Raw genomic sequence first — 12,788 nt, forward strand, 5'->3', positions numbered from 1 at the left:
AGGGTGGGTGTCATTATTTCTAGAGATGAGTAGGATGATTGGGACACTCATCCCTTCAAGACTCCTTTCTCCTGGGACACGACACGGGGGCTTAGAATGGATGGCTATTCCGATTGAGCATGATGAATTTTTTTCTAAAACTTTTTATTATGAATTGAGTGAAACTTCTAAAGCAGATCATCTATTCTACATTCAACAAATCCTACACTTTGATTGCAATCCCCTTCAGTTAGCCCACTCCCTCCCTGTGGTTCCTGTTTCCATTCCACCCTCCTTCCCATCCCTTCTCAACTTTGTCCTTAGGGAAATGTTGCCCTTTTGATCTTGACCATCTCATGGTGAGCAGACCTTACTAGTTTTGTTGTCCCCCCTGTAGACCTATCGACTGCTTGGCTGAAAATTGAGTCATGAGGGTGAGTTCCATTTCCAGACCTGAAAGGTGGTCGAGGGTCACAGTCTCAGGTTCCTCTGGTCTCCCTCTGACCATAAGCCTAGTCTTTGTTTATATATATATATTTACATTTTTACTGTGAATTGAGTGATAGTTTACAAGGGAGAACCTTGGTTTTACACTCATTGTTTCATTGCAATGATAACTATCTCCTCCATGCATCATCATTCAACAGTATTAGCTTCTATTTCCTTTGTTTTTTTTTTGTGTGTGTGTTTTTTTTGGGGGGGGGCGGTGTACACAAAGCACTCAGGAATATAGAATTGTTTTCTTTGTTTGTATTTTTGAGTCTTGCTCTACATTTGAGTCTGCCACTCTACCTAGGATCATGATGGACGTCTGTAAATGCTGTTGCTAGTTTCTGTTAAGTCAATTTCAACTCCAGGCAGCCCATGTGTGCAGCATAGAATGGATCCATAGGGTTTTCAAGGCTATGACATTTCAGAAGCCGATTGCCAGCCCTGTCTTCCAAGACACCTCTGGGTTGGTTTGAATAATTAACCTTTCAGCTAGTGAGTGAGTGCTAAACCATTTGAACCATCAGGGACTCTAATTTTTATAGGTGGTGGTGGTGGTTATGTGCCACTGAGTCGGTTCTGACTCATAATGACCCTGTATAGGGTTTTTGAGGCTGTAATCGTTATAAGAGCAGAAAACCTCATCTTTCTCACTGAGTTGGTAATCATATGCCATTTCCCTTTTGTGCCTTTCTCTGGGTGTTTGCTGTGTGTTTAGATTGCAGGCTGTTAAGTTTTGTGACGATCAATGAAGACTTGGGATTGTTCATGGGCATGCAGTGGAGTTTGCAAGAACCAAGCTGATTAGGAAAGCTCACGAAATACAAGTTCTAGCATTCCTGCTGAATTTTCAGGTGGGCTTGTGACTGCCACCAAGTAAAATCAAGGGTTTATTTCTCCTTAAGGTGTGGAGGTTATGTCAAGAAGGAGGAAGGCCAATGGAAGCACTTTCAGCTGGTGAGTCAAATGTAAGACTCTGTGGGAGAAGTGCTGAGGAAGTTGTGATAGTTTACCCAGTTCCTACCAAGTTCCTGCATCCTCTTGTAGTACAGTGATTGGTACGTATGCGTGTGTTGAGTATGGAGAGTCAGAGGTGTGTGGTGACCACCATTTTGTACCCTGGAACTCAACACCTCTCTAGATGTTACTGTTGGTAGGTGCCATCGAGTTGGTTCTGACTTGTAGAGTGACCTTATACACAAGAGAACAAAATGTTGCCTGGTTCCGGGTCATCCTCACAATTGTTATTAATTTTGAGTCCATTGCTGCTGCCACTGTGTTAATCCGTCTCGTTTTGGGTCTGCCTCCTTTTTGCTGACCCTCCACTTTATCCTTCTCAAGAGATTAGTGCCTCCTGGCAATATGTCTGAAGTATGAGAGGTGAAGTCTGGACATGTTGGCTTCTAAGGAGAATTCTGGTTGTACTTCTTCCAACACAGATTTATCTGTTCTTCTGGCAGTTCGTGGTACTTTTAATATCCTTCTCTAACACCAAAACTCAAATGCATCAATTCTTATATGGCCTTTCTTATTAATTGTCCAACTTTCACTTGCATATGAGGTTATTGAAACTATCATGGTTTGAGTCAGGTGCACTTTAGTTCTCAAACTTGCACCTTTGCTCTTGATCTCTTTAAAGAGGTCTTGTGCCACAGATTTGCCTAATGCATTATGTTGTTTGATCTCTTGATTGCTGCTTCCATGAGTGTTGATAGTGAACCCAAGCAAAATGAAACCTTTTACAACTGCAATCTTTTCTTCATTTATTGTGATGTTATTTATTAGTCCAGTGGAAATGCAACCCATACTGAAGGCTCTATTCTTTGATCTTCATCAGTGAGTATTTTGAATCATCTTTGCTTTCAGCAAGCAGGGTGGTGTCATTTTTAGGATGTTAATGAGTCTTCCTTTAATCCTGATGTCATGTTCTTCTTCATACAATCCAGAATCTCAGATTATTTGCTCAGTGACCAGATGGAATAAGTATGGTGAAAGAACACTACCCTGGTACACACCTTAACTGTTTTTAAACCTCTTGGTGTCCCCAGGTTCTGTTTGAATTAATTTCAAACTAGCTCTCTAAATTGTTTTTATTGTTAAATGCTATCAAGTTGGTTCCAACTCATAGTGACCTGCACAGGACTTCTGAGGAGCTGCTGGTGAGTTTAACCACTGACCTCGTGATTCAAACCAACCTTATGATCCAGTGATTGTTCTACATTGCCACTCCAGAACTCCAGATCTCTAGATAGAAAGTCTTAAGTGACATTATTGTATAAGCAGAATGGATATAATTTTGGAGTTGGAAATATTGTAGGCCACCAGGTGAGCTGGCGGCGCTCCTAAAAAGTCCAGGTATGAGATGAAGGTATCGCTTAAAGTGTTTTAACATGGCCCCTCAAGGACTTTCACACGGCATCCATTTACTTTCTTACAATCCCTAATTAAATTAGGCAAGGTGGCATTTACCCCGTTTTACCAGTGAGGATATGAAGGGTAGGTTGAATGGCAAGTCCAAAGTCAGGAGCTACTAAACATCAATGGGGACCTGGGCTAGAATAGTGTCCTGTTGGTCTTGAACAATAGGTTTCAGTGTACGTTGCTGTTGCTGTTTGGTGCTGTCCAGTCAGTTCTGACTCATAGTGACCCTATGTACAACAGAAAGTCACAATACTGCCTGGTCCTGTGGAGGTAAAAGAACTGCGAAAGAAAGTCCATGGCAGATAACTCCTGTGCAGTCAGGGCCAAAGGAGGTATCTTTTTGTAAGTTACTTTAAAATATTTGATCCCCTCTGGTAGCATAGTGGTTACGAATCGGGCTGCAAACCTTAAGGTCAGCGGTTCGAAACTACCAGCCGCTCCGCGGGAGAAAGATGAGGTTTTCTACTCCCGTAAGGATTTACACCCTCGGAAACCCTGTACAGGGTCGCTATGGGTTGGAACCGACTCGACGGCACTTAACAACAACAACAAAAGATGTAATGAAAGTAGATTTCACTTTGATCATCTTTTCTAGGTAATTCTTTTGCCTTAATGTGATGAATTTTATGCTTTCTCTAGCTATGGTAACAAATTACCACAAACTTAGTGGCTTAAAGCAACACATTTATTATTTTACAGTTCAAAGACTAGAAATCTAACGTGGGCCAGGCTGGGCTAAAATCAAGGCCTCAGATGGGAAGGACTCTTTTCCTTTCAGGAAGAATCCATTTTCTTGCCTTTTGGTTAACAGCCACATGCCTAACTGTGACACCCACTACAAGGGGCTAAGACCGGCCATGTTCCAAAATGGACTCCATAGTTAGGACTAAGGTAAGGCTCTTTCTCACACTTCACCTGAAAGGGAAACGTTTTCTAGTGAAATGTCACATCTTGAAATTGGAGAAGTAAAGACAACAACACATTTGTGTTACGCTCTGTTAAAATCATTGGGTTGAATTGGATGAATACTGCAAATTCCTTCAGTATAGCATTTATCATCCTGTAGGAAAAAGTGTGAATTCCTTAATACCAGAAAGTACATGCTTTCTCCCCAGTCACCTGTCACCGAGCCTGACCTGGAATTACCCTTCAGTAACTGGCAGCACAGTGCTTAAATGCTTGTCTGCTAACCAAAAGTTTGGCTGTTTGAATCTACCAGCAGTTCTACTGGAGAACAGACCTGGTGATATTCTTCTGTAAAAAACACAGCCTACGAAACCAGCTAGGGCAGTTCTACTGTGTCGTATAGGGTAGTTATGAACTGGAATTGACTCAGGGACATACAACAATAAGTTTGTAGTACTTTAAAAAATAAATCTGTTGATGTTTCTATCAGAACACCAACTAGAAGGCATAGATGGTGTATTTCATGTTTGTACCATTTACATTTCATGTAGAATCTAGTGGAACCTCCACAAGGCTTAATCGATTACTTAAAATGATATGAATTCACTTAGCTGAATTAATGAAACTGATAGTGTAGCATTTGGATGCTGCTGATTCCTTTAAAGCCTGCGGATCCAGCTAGGGTATTTTCTTGTTTACACACTGACCTGTCAAATGTCTAGCTTCTGGGCTGTACAGACAGTGGTGCCACAATTGTGTTGTTGCTCTATCCTCCTACCGCTGTCACAAGTGTCTCCTTACACACCCTACCCTTCAGCAAGCTGTTATACCAGAAAATGCCACACCTCTGACCATACCAGAGAAGTCAGACTTTAATATGAAGGTTAATCATTAAAGAGATCAAGTGAGGCCAGCCCCTAAAAGGAGGCTGGTGAGATGTCAGGCATGGATTTGCCATGGAAGCACTCAGAGGAGAAGTGGGAGGAAGGGAAACTGCCGGATGCTGGTTCAGGAGAACTTGTCTCTCTATTTCCTTGGAGCAGGAAGTCAAAGAAGGGCTTCTGGGGATGAGACATTAGTGACTTAAAGCAACAAATTTATGATTTTGCAATCCTGGAGTTAGAAGCCTAACATGGGTCAGACTGGACAAAAATCCAGGTGTCAGGTAGGGCTATGTTCTGTTCTGGTGAAGTAAGACAAGGAGCAATAAGATGACAGCACTTCTCCTTTTAGGACCTTGTTCTTACTAACAAAAACAGAAAAACAGAGACCTTTTGATTTTTTTCTTTACTCATCTAAATTTTGGTGACAAGTGATCTCATTCAATTTAGGGTTCAGCCTCCTTGTCCTCTCCCCTTGGTTTGTGTTTAAGTGCAGGCTGAGGGCATGTTTGGCTGTCTGGACTATTTTGGTGTCCTACCCACACTTAAAGGGGCTCTGGTAGTGTAGTGGTTACCAATCGGGCTGTGAACCTCAGGGTTAGCAGTTCGAAACTACCAGCTGTTCCATGGGAGAAAGATGAGGCTTTCTGCTCCCATAAAGATTTACAGCCTCAGAAACCCTGTGCAGGGTCGTTATTAGTTGGAACCGACTCCGTGGCACATAACAACAAACCCACACTTATGTCCAGAGATGTCCGTGTCCCCAGCAAGTCTCCCAAGCTCAGTCTCCTTTGACTAGTGCTGTATCGCTCATTGCTCACTGCCAGGGCTCTTGGGTCCTGCTTGTTCTCTCTTCCTGCCTTTTTTTGGGTAGTGGAAGCTTTTGCTGCTCCTACATCACCCTGGGGACAGAGACAAAGACCTGAAACAGTTCTCCAGAATATCTCTAGTAGCTTCAAATTCTGATCTCTACCCATTTCACCACAATTTAACTATATAAACTGAAAATTGTTGTTGTTAGATGCCATCGAGTTGATACCGACTCATAGCGACCCTGTGCACAGCAGGACAAAACACTGCCTGAAACTTAAAATACAGGGACCTAATAATTTTCTTCCCTGGCAACTTTTAACCTCTCCTTTAAAATATATTGATAGCTGCTATCTTTTATAAATGTTTGCTATATTAATTACTGAATGTAGCACTTTCCCTGTGTTACTTCAATTGAAAAAAAAAAAAAAAAAAAAGCAAGATGTTGTTGAGTGCTGTCGAGTTGCTTTCGACTCACAGTGACCCTGTATAGGGTTTCTGAGGAGTGACTGGTGAGTTTGAACTTGTGAACTTATGGTACAAACTGACCTCATAGTCCAGTGCTTCATCCTACAGCACCACACCAGGACACAAGACAATGAGACTCAGAGAGATTACTTTGCCCAGACAACACAGACTTAAGCTAATGTTACTATTCTATTGTTAGTTACAATTGAGTAGATTTCAATTTATGTTGATGCCAGGTGTGCAGAGTTGAACCTCTTCATGTGGTTTTCAAGGCATGGTATTTCAGAAGTAGATCTTCCTGACATTACTTCTAAGGCATCTTTGAGAGGGTTTGAATTACCAGTCTTTTGGTTACCAGCCCCGTGCTTAACCATTTGCCCCACTCAGAGACTCTTCCATAAGTGACAAAACTAGGATTTGAAACATGATCTGCTTTACTTTACTCCATATACTGCTGAATTTGTTGAGTTCTTACTTTGTGACACGTGCTGTTCTATGGGAATCCACAGTTTATCACTTCTTTAATCCTCATCTTATTCCTTTGTCAAGGTGAAGAAACTGAGGCATAGAGAGAGTGGATTAGTTGCCCAATTCTGCTGAGCAAGTAGCAAAATTTGAACCTTGCTCTTTCAGTTTTAGTAGCATCTATGCTGTATCTGTTCTTGTTTTTGTTAGGTGCCATTGAGTCAGTTCCAATTCATAGCAACCCTATGCACAAAAAGACACAGTGCTGCCTTGTCCTGTGCCATCCTCACAATGGTTGTTATGTTAGTCCATCTCCATGGGAGAGGGGGGTCTTTCTTTTTTTCATGGACATTCCACTTTACCAAGCATGGCATCCTTCTCCAGGTACTGGTCCCTCCTGATATCATGTCCAAAGTATGAAAGATGAAATCTTACTATTCTGGCTGCTGAGCTATGTTGTGGCCACACTTCTTCCAAGACAGGTTTGTTTGTTCTTCTGGTAGCCCATGGTACTTTCAATATTCTTCTCCAGTGCTATAATTCAAATGCACCAATTCTTCGACAATCTTCCTTATTGCAAGAACCATGTGGGGGCCATGTCTGGCTTCCTCCAGTTTCAAACAGGAAGGAGAATCAAACTCAAAACCAACCCAAGGCAGGTTGCTATGAAGCAGAGGTCAGACATGCCTTCTCCCTTCAGCCTTCTTTAACCTGTGCTCACACCAACCGTCCTCCCACAGAGCTCTCTGTTTGCACCTCTGCGTTCAATGTCCACTACAGTGGCCACATAGAACTCCTAACAATACTCACTATTATGGGGCTTATTACGGAAGCGAATAGGGTACAATTCAGGATCAGAAATAACTCAGGATGCAGCTATTTTCTAATAAGGAATGCCTCCTCTCGGCCATACTCCAGGCATGCCTCACTCATGTCCTCAGCCTCATAGCTGTGTGGACTCTTGGTTTCTGCCCTGATCAGACAAGTGTTACAAAGCTGTTTTAGTCAGACTGTAAATGCCCAAAGAGCACATTGTAGAAGCCAGCCTCTGCCTATAAGCATTCAGCTTTACTTGGACCATGGATATAGACGCCCACAGCTGTTCTGCCTCTTTATCACCATCACTGCTGTCAGTGCCTTTCCAGGTAGGGATCTCCTGCGCATGCTCTTTTGTTTTGATGGTCCTGAGATCATCTAGTTCTGCTTCTGAGGTAGCTCCCTTTAAGCCTAGCAGTATGGCAAACTAACCAATCCCAGCATTAGAGTTCTGTAGACCCTATTTGCAATATCCCACTCAGTCATTCAATGGGAATTAAGAAGACTTTGGATATAAAAGCCATATCAAGTAAATACAAGGCATCCTACTATTCATTGTCCAACTTTCATAGACATATGTTGTTAAGTGCCGTCAAGTCAGTTCCAAACAATAGCAACCCTGTTGAGGGTTGTGATGTGTTTGAACCTCCTACCTTGTGGTTAGTAGTCCAATGCTTATCTTACATTACCACACGAGGACTTCACATACATATGAGGCAATTAAATATATCGTGGCTGGGTCAGACACAGCTTAGTCCTCAAACTGGCATCTTTGCTCTTGAACACTTTAAAGAGATCTTGGTTTAATTCAATATGTTGTTTGATTTCTGAATTGCTGCTTCCATGACTCTTGATTGTGGAGTCAAGAAAAATGAAGTCTTTAATTACTTCAATCTTTTGTCTTTGTATGATGATATTATTTATTTGTTCAGTTGTGAGGATTTTAGTTTTTTTTATATTGAGATGAAATCCATACTGAAGGTGTTAGTTTTAGTCCTTGATCTTCATCAGGAAGTATTTTAAGTCCTCTTCACTCCCAGCAAGTAAGGTTGTATAATCTATATATCACAGGTTGTTAATGGGTCTTCTCCCATCCTGATGCCATGTACTTCATATAATCCAACTTCTCAGATTTTTTGCTCAGCATATAGATTGAAGATATATATGCTGAGCGAAAAAAAAAAAAAGCATATATATCTTCAATCTATATGCTGAACAAGAAGGAGCTCTGGTAGCGTAGTGGTTACGAATTGGGCTGCAAGCCACAAGGTCAGCATTTCGAAACTACCAGCTGTTCCACGGGAGAAACATGAGGCTTTCTACTCCCGTAAAGATGTATGGCCTTGGAAACCCTGTGCAGGGTTGCTATGAGTCAGAACCGACTCCACGGCACATCACAACAACAATAGATTGAAGAAGTCCGGTGAAAGGATACAACCCTGGCTCACACCTGTACTGATTTTAAACGATTCAGTATCTGCTTGTTCTGATTGAACAAGTGGATACTGGTCTGTGTGCAGGTTCCTCATGAGCACAATTAAGTGTTCTGGAATACCCACTCTTCACCATGTTATCCATAGTTTGCCATGATCCACACAATCAAAAGCCATTGCATAATCAATAGAGCACAAGTAAACATCTCTCTGGCATTCTCTGTTTTCAGTCAAGATCCATCTGACATCAACAATATCCCGTGTTCCACATCCTCTTCTGCATCCAGCTTGAATTTCTGGCAGTTCCCTGCTGACGTATGGTTGCAACTCTTTTTGCATAATCTTTAAACAGAATTTTACTTGTATATGATGTGGGTTAATGCACCAGACTGCAAAGCCATTTGAACTTCAAGGTCAGCAGTTCAAGCTCACCAGTCACTCCTCGGAAACCCTATACAGTGTCAGTATGGGTCAGAACCGACTTGTCGGCACTTAACAACAATAATGATGTTATAAGCTTGTTAAAAATGTCTGCATTTGATTGGATCACCTTCTTTTGGTGCTGGGCACAAATACGGATTTATTTCAGTTGACTGGCCTGGTAGCTGTCTTCCAAATTTTTAGCATAGGTGAGTATGTCCAGGGATACATCAGTTTGTTGAAACATTTCATAGTGTATCCCATAAATTCCTGGATCCTTGTTATTTCCCAATGCCTTCAGAGCAGCTTGGACTTCTTTCTTCAGTACCATTATTTCTGGATCATATGCTACCTCTTGAAGTGGTTGAACATCATCCATTTCTTTTTGGTACAGTGACTGCGTATTCCTTCCATCTTCTTTTGGAGCTTCCTGCATCATTCAATATTTTGTTCATGGAGTCTTTCAATATTGCAAATGAGGCTTTAATTTTTTCTTCAGTTCTTTCAGCTTAAGAAATGCTGAGTGTATTCTTCCCTTTTGGTTATCTAACTTCAAGTCTTTGCACATTTCATTATAATACTTGACTTTGTCCTCTCAAACTGTCCTTTGAAACGTTCTATTCAATTCTTTCACTTAATTTCTTCCAGTTGCTTTAGCTTTTCCAAGCTCAAGAATGAGACCAAACATGATAGTTTTAGGACTAAGATGCGCCTGACCTAGTGATGGTATTTTCAATTGCCTCACATGCATGTGAAAATTGGATAGTGAATAAGGAAGACTGTGGAAGCACTGATGCATTTGGATTATGGTGTTAGAGAACTATATTAACAGTACCATGGACTGCCAGGAAAACAAACACATATGTCTTAGAATAAGTACAGCCTGAATACTCCTTAGAAGTCAGACTGGGAAGACTTTGTTTCTCATACTTTGTATATGTTATTAGGAGGGGCCAGTTCCTGGAGGCGAATATCTGACTTGATAAAGTAGAGGGTCAACAAAAAAGAGGAAGAGTCCTAAGGAGGTGAATTGACACAGAGGCAGCAGCAATGGTTCAAATGTTACAGCTGTGAGGATGGCACAGGCCCGGGCAGTGTTTTGTCCAGTTTTTCACAGCGTCACTATAAGTTGTAATCAACCTGACTATCTAACAACAACAACATGTTGTTTAAAACAAGGCATTGTAATGAATAATTCGTTGGTCATGAAACATTCTATCATGTAGTCTCCAGCATCATTTCTATCATCAAGACCATATTTTTCAACGACTGATGCTTCCTCTTTGTTTCCAGAGTTTACATTCCAATCAGCAGTGATTTTCAGTGCATCTTGATTACATGTTGGATCAATTTCAGATTGAAGAACTTGTAGAATTTTTCAATTACATTGTCACTGGTTGGTTATGTGCCATGGAGATAGTACTAATACAGATAGAATACCAGGTGGCGCTGGTGTCAAAACTTCCATATCACAACAACATACAAGCCACCAACGAACGTATAACACACTGACAGGTGAGCTGTGATGGAGAGTGCTGTTGTTGTTTAGTGCCGCTGAGTCAATTCTGAATCATCGTGACTCTTTATAGGGTTTCCAAGGAGCAGTTGGTGGGTTTGAAGTGCCAACCATGCAATTCAAATTGACATCACAGTCCAGTGGTTATCCTACAGCCACACCAGAACTCCAATGTATAGGGTTATTGTTGTTATATGCCGTGGAGTCGGTTCCGACTCATAATTACCCTGTATAGAGTTTCCGAGGCTGTGAATCTTGACAGGAGCAGAAAGCCTCATCTTTCTCCCGTGGAACAGCTGGTAGTTTTGAACTGCTGACCTTGTGGTTCGCAGCCCGATTCGTAACCACTACGCTACCAGAGCTCCAGGGTAGAGTGTAGCAACCTGAAATTAAGGTTAGCAGGACTACGAGGGAGTTCTGGTGTGACACTGTAAGATAAGCACTGGACTGCTAACCACAAGGTTGGTGTTTCAAACCCACTAGCTGCTCCTTAGCAAACCTATACAGAGTCACTATGGGTCATAACCAACTTGACGGCACTTAACAACATCAGCAACAAGGCTACAAAGGAGAAAATGCATCCTTGCTCTGTTTCTGGTGGCTCTAGCTATTCCTTGGCTGCAGAATTCCAATCTTTGCCTCCCTCTTCATGTGGCATTGTCTTCTCTGCTTGTGTCTCCATATCTTCTGTTTTTATAAAGACACTTGTCAGTGGATTTGGGGACCACCTGGAGAATCTGGAGTAATCTCATCTCAAGATCCTTAGCTTAATTACATCTTCAAACACTGTCTTTAAATAAGATGGTATCTACAAGGTCTGGAGATCAGACATGGATATGTCTCTTTGAGAGCCACCAGTCAATCCACTAGATAGATTACTTAAGTTTTATTCTGAAGAATTTGCAAAGGAAAATGCTTATGACCAGTGTTAAGTACTGATGTTGAACTGAAGGATTGGGTTTCCCATTGGTGTTTCTAAGTGTCTTTTAATTTACAAGCATGAATTAGTTATGACACTTGAAGAATGTCCTTAAAATAGTGATTTTTTTCTTTTAGCATAAGGTGTGAAATAGGTCTTCCCCTGTCATTTGGACACATCTGAAAGCACATGACTAAAGAATACCATGTGTGGGTGTATGGACAGATGGAGGCCTAACATGTAGTCGGAGCATCATTGTACTTTTTCAAGAAATAGAAATTCAGGGATGATTCCTTTGTGATAAAAATATATCTTGGACAAAAGTGAAAGAGATAATTTAGCAAAGTAATGAGAAATTAGCAAAAGTGCTCAAAGTGTTCAAGAAGGACACAGACATGGGTGCTAGCAGCCCCAGAGCCGATGGTGTCATCAGGCCAACAACTTTCCATAGACCAGAGATAGGAGTCACTCTTCCCATTTCAAACTACTAATCCCACTGTGATAATGTTCAAGGCTAGAATGCTTACTTAGAATGCTGGATACAGGGTCCATGAATAAACATCTGAAATTTCAGGAGCCCAGAGAAATTTATGAAAGTTGCAAATCTTTCCTGAACCATCCAGAATGCTGCTAACAAAAAATTATGCCTTGCAATCCAGAAAAATAAAAGCTTAACCAAATTAGCTTGTTTTATTTATTCCTTGCCCTTGGAAAAAATTTTTTTTTAAAGGAAAAGCCTTTTACTTAGTGACTTAAATCAAATGTATTCTTTTATGCGTTGCTCCTTTTGACTGTATTTGGGAATAAACTGATGCAGTGTGTGTGTTTGTGGAAGATTGGTATTTCTATAACCAAATTGAGAGTGCTAAAGCCCCCCACTGCCCATTTTCCTCAGCAGTAGCCTTCGGAGAATACACTGAAGCTGGGTTACTGTGAATTCATACTTTGTGTATGTTATTGTGAAATGAACATTGTGACAACACAGTGTGTTAGGAGTGGATCGGAACGTGGCTGGAATCTGGAAGCTGCAGTTAGTTGGTCAGGGATGCATGTTGAGTCTATACACACTGCTACACACCTGAGAGAAAAGGGTCTCTGCCCTGGGTTCCCCTGCTTTAGAGGGCTCTGAGGTGGGCTTTCTCTAGCTCTGTCCCCTCCCACTGAGTGAAAATTCCATGGGATAAGCAGATGTGCTTACCCAGAATCTATCTCCATCTCTGCTAAATCATGCGCCAGAAACCTGGTAACCAAGAGCCCTGACCCCA

Source organism: Chrysochloris asiatica, unplaced genomic scaffold, assembly GCF_000296735.1.
Source record: "Chrysochloris asiatica unplaced genomic scaffold, ChrAsi1.0 scaffold00025, whole genome shotgun sequence".
NCBI lineage: Eukaryota > Metazoa > Chordata > Mammalia > Afrosoricida > Chrysochloridae > Chrysochloris > Chrysochloris asiatica.